The sequence below is a fragment of the Octodon degus genome, unplaced genomic scaffold, assembly GCF_000260255.1.
Source record: "Octodon degus isolate 3935 unplaced genomic scaffold, OctDeg1.0 scaffold00237, whole genome shotgun sequence".
Classification (NCBI taxonomy): Eukaryota; Metazoa; Chordata; class Mammalia; order Rodentia; family Octodontidae; genus Octodon; species Octodon degus.
In genome coordinates, this window is record NW_004524813.1 from 1,962,020 (window position 1) to 1,967,356 (window position 5,337).

A 5,337-nucleotide genomic window follows, 5' to 3' on the forward strand; every position below is an offset into this window, starting at 1 on the left:
CTAGACTTAAAAGAGGTCAGGTCCTGTGTGTGGACCGCTGCAAAAATCATCCACAGCTGCTGACGTGGCTGTACTGGAGAAGGTGATGGTGGAGAGCGGAGTGACATGAGTGCTGTTGGTGGAACTCACATCTGAAAGAATCTTTAAAGAAACAAACCTTCTAACCTTCCTCGGGCAAAAGAATCAGAATTCATGAACTCTGTAGGAAATCTGTGAGCAGAAATGATCTATATATAAAATTACTGACTCTTGAAAATTATAGTTACAAAAATCTGCATTTAAAGCCAAAAGAATTACAGGAAAACAATGAATTTGCAATTAAATGATCATTTCAGGAATCCACTGTAGGAATTAAGTAGACTTCTGAATGTGCCTTACCAACTTAGCTTTACACAGCAATGTGCTTTGGGGATATTACTGAATGATTAAGGGCAAAAGGCTAGGATGCTTGTAGTTGAAACTCTCAAAGTCTAGACAAATTTTGCTACACAACACTTATTTATATTGTGCTCCAATGAGATCCACATTAAAAAGTAATACCAATAAAGACAACTTATTCTTTGCTTATAAATATCGTAATGTAGAATGGAAAACTCCATCTCAATATCCCACTTTCAGCAATTCGGTGATGAAGGGGAGCCTTTGCTTTTGGCTCTAGCAGGATGCTGACGTTACTGGCAGTTGAATTAGTCTGAAAGGACTGGTGCTTGCTCCTTGTCCTACTTGCAGCAAAGACAGGCAGCGCAGGTTCTGAGCTGTCCAGGTGGCCCTGCTCCTCTGCACAAAGACAGAGGCAGCACCTGCAGTGGATTTGTGCACGTTCTGGATGCTCCCAGGACGGTGACCGTACCTGCATTGTGGCGGGATATTTTGAGCAGACATCTGTGAGAATACTTATGGAAGCCTTTTGGCCGTGGAAATTCCAATCCCTAGTTCAGCTGACTGGAAACAAGCAAGCACTAGTGACATATATAAGGATCTGGTTGCGCAGGTTTTATCAAATGGCACGGAAAGGAAAGACCTGAATATTTTGCAGTTTGAGCCAAAGCATGTAATTATATTCTTGAAACATGGAAAAGGATGAGGATTGAGATTTTATTGTATCTAAAGCTATGAACTGGAGCACCATAGCCCAAAATTAGATACTGTATACCAGAACGTAGTGAAAGATTCAAAGCCACTTTTCTCTTATTTTGAAAGCTGTGATCTTCCCACCATTTTAACCTTTACTTGGAAATGAAAGAACAGAAAAAAAAGAGCCATGACTTGCTCAAATCAGTTTAGAAAAAAATCACATAAAAGCAAAGAAAAGACTAGTCAAGAACTGTGCTGAAAGAGCTACTTGAAATATATTTTTCGTACTGCTCCTTTTGGAAATGTGCTACGGCACAGCCTAGAGAGGACATTTAGACTATGTCCATGTCGTGTTACATGTCTGATACTAAATAAATATGGCTGTATTTTAAAAATAGTTCTATAGAATACTTCTAATTTGTATCCATGTTCCTTCATTTTTCATGTCCCTCAGTGCTATGCAAGTATATATTTTATTAATTTTTATTTTTTAAGATGCAAACTAATTCCTTTATTACAGGAATATATAAAACAAGTGTAACAGCAAATGTCCATAGGCACGCTATACATTCTGACGGTATCAGTTCAGATTTGAGGGAAGAGCATCTTTATAAAGTAAGTTTTGGCAGTTCCGCTACGTACAACCGAAATAAATGCACTTGTTTTCGCTAAGAATATAGAAATTTTTGCTGTCGTAACTTTTTCATAATCTTAACATTCCGTGTACTTCTATTACTAAAGTTAACATCCTTTATTACTAAAAAACCAGCATTTTTTGCCTAACAGTGACAGTATCTTTAAAAGTTAACAAATAATAATTGACAGTTCTTCACCCACTTCCTTGTATCTTTGGACACAAAAACACACAGACTCAAGCTCTGACCGGGGACCCTTCCTGCCGCTGAGCCTTGGAAAGCTCCCTGCACAGCCATTTCCAGCTTCATGGCCGGGTGGGGATCGTACCCCTCCAGCTGGAAGTCTTCAGCGTGAAGTCAGAGGAAACACGGCAGGGCACAACCATAAATTTATATGTGCGAGATGGTTAAGGCAGTGGTCCTAAGCATCTCCACCAGGTGTCTGAAACTAGCAGTTAATTGGTAGGATTCTCACCTTGACTAAATGTATACGCTGATATCTGTGAATTAAGCAAAGGCACTAAGGGTAGCAATGTGTAATACCAAAATTATGCTTGGAATACCTATCATGCTGGTCTTCTATATGTGTACTGTTTCTAATACCATATCAAATATTGCTACACACTCTCTCAAGTAAATGTTTGTTTAAAAGAAAAGGTAATAAAAGAAAACAAGAGACAAAAAAATGTCATAGGATTGTCCTGCTACAATGCTGTATATGGTTAGATTTTTAAATTTCTGTGTAAAAATGTATAATTTTTTTCACATTTTATAGGGATTCAAAATTTAGAATAGCAACAATTGTGGAAAAATACCTGTTCCATGTTATGTCTAAGGCATTTGATATTCAGACAGATAGTGATATTAATCTCAACTGCCTATGTTATATGGTAATAATATCATTAAGCTTCTCTTCTGGATGGTTAACAACTTAAGTATGCAGACAAAAAATTAGAGAAAAAGAAGGGCTGCAAAGACACCCAACATTTTGGCCCTAGCCCTTCAAGGTTAGTGAGGACTCAGGACATAAGAGAATCTATACTGTAACATCCTGCAACTCAGTGGCGTCCCAAATTTTCTGTTCAAGGAGATTATGGGGCCACAGAGGAAAGTGATTGATGTTGTAGGATGTGCCTAAGGAGAGTAACCTAGAGAGAAAACATTCTCTCAGGCTTTCACAGAGAGCAAATCGGTCAAGCAATGACCGTGACTCATCCACATGGTTGACATTGACAAAGGATCTACAAAGTGTGGTACAGGGCTTCAGGGTGAATCCTGAGGGGACTTGACTGAACTTTTCAGATACAAAAGTTACATTTCTTGTTATATAGGTCTTGCTTTATCTAGGTTTTAACCACCCAGCAGAAAAGTATAGACACCAGGTTTAAAAAGTAAAGCCAAGGGCTGGCGGTATAGCTCAGCAGACTAAGTGCTTGCTTAGGTAAGCACAGAGGCCAGAGTTCGATCCCTGGCTCCACATGCCATGCTGAACCCCACCCCTTAGGGCATACTGAGCCAGCAATGGAGTCCGGGCATGGTGGCGCATGCCTGTAATCCCAGCACTTGGGAGGCAGAAATTAGGAGGATCACTATGTGTGTGGGCTGTGTAGTGAGACCCTGCACCAAAAATAAATAAATAAAAATAAATAAATAAAAAAGTAAAGCCATATTAATATGCTGAGCTGTAAAAGGCTCAAGTCAACAACTTCTGACATTTCCAGTCATGCTGATAACCCATTACTATTATGGACTATTGGACTTTATTGGGCTATTTTGCTGAATTCATGCACCTACAGTATTGGAATGACAATGGAACACCCCTCTCTGACAAAACAAAACAAAAAAGGGGATATAAATGAAGGACCATTTCGTAGTGAATATATAAATATAGATATAGATATAGATATAGATATAGATATAGATATACAGCTGCTTTCTCTTCGTTCATTGAGAAGAAAGTTTTGTACTAATAGTGTTTAGACAGGATATAATGTCTGCATCTTGTACTATGAATAACTACTATGAAGACAGCAATATGCAATGTATTAATTATTGTAACTGTCCTATGAATATGCTTTGAAAGTGTCTCATTGCTATTTCTTTCTCATTAAAATTAATTAAAAAATAAAGAAAGAAAGGTTGAACTTTGTATGTCATATATTTTTAGTGTGTAGTAGCACAATTCTAGACTCGGTGACAATTTTCAAAATTTCTTCAGTGGGGAGATCAGTAAAAATGTGACTTAGAAGCTCTATTCATACTTGAAAAAATAAAATAACAGAAAGCAGGTTAAAGGCCAGAAAATTGGCCATCGGACAACTATTTCATTTCAGCTTAACTGGCCACCTATGACGATTCCCACTAAAATGAAATAAACACATCACAATTCAGGGATTGAGAAGTTCTTCAGTCCTCAGCAGGAATTCATTAATCTTTGAAAGGTGTAAATGAAAATGCTTTGGAAATGACTTGGAAAAGACAGCTATCAAAACCGAATTTTCAGCTTCCATATAATATTGTTGTGGAAAGCGTTTATTACTTTGTATGCAAAATGCTCAGTTCTTTTTAGAAAAGAGGATTAAAATACAGATTTTTGAGTATATTTGATTGAAAAAATTCCCAGCATGTGCTCTGTATCATACAAACAAAAAACAAACAAACAAACAAACAAACAGCACCTCTGGTGTGGGCTAGCTAAGAAGGGACTGTGGTTTGTATTTCTGGATACCTTCTATTCTTCACCTTCCCAAGGATTAAATTTCAGCCTTTGAATCCTCAGACAGTTTTGATCGACTTGCTCAGTTTTGTCCAGCATTTGCTAGCCTCCACTTTGTATGTAATACAAGGAAGTAGGAAATTTATGCTCAAATGTATTAACTGATAAAGAGCCTACTTCAGGAGAGAGAAAACGTTGTTGGAAAATGTGTGAGGTCTTTAAATAATTGCATCAGATAAAATGATCAGTATGCAGTAATGTAAGTAAAAGAAGAGTTTAAATATTCAAAGTTTGCTGACTTATTGATAAAGGAAAGCCCAGGGACAGAAAGAAGAGATAGATCTTTTGCAAATGGAAAGAAGACCAAGAGAGGGTGGGAGGAAGGAGGAAGGGATGGGAGGGGACAGCACAAAGAATGAACGTGTGCTACACGTGTGCACTAACTCATCAGTATGGACTGAATATAGACAAGTTTTTAGTTTTTTATTTTTGTTTATTTTTTCAATTATGTACTTGGTTTGGGGTCTCACTACACAGCTTAGACTTGTAGTGAACCTCCTGTTTTCAGCCTCCCCAGTGCTGGGATTAAAGTTGTGCACCACCATGCCCAGACTTGGCCAACAACTCAGCATGCAGGGCCTGCGCAGCAGGTAGGACCAGAGATAGAACTCTGGTCCCTGAGCTTGCCAAAGCAGGTGCTTAGCCCTCTGAGCTATCTCACTGGCCCTTATACTAATTTTTAAAATAGATAAAGAATCATTTAGACAATTCAGGCAAAAGAAGGACCTAGAGAACTTTGGGAGCTCTCCACAGTGTACCGTACTGTACTTACAAGCTGTCTCCTCCACCACACATTTCACGTTTCTTTTTGCCTCAGCCACTAGCACAACTGCTAGAGTTCTGTGTTCACGT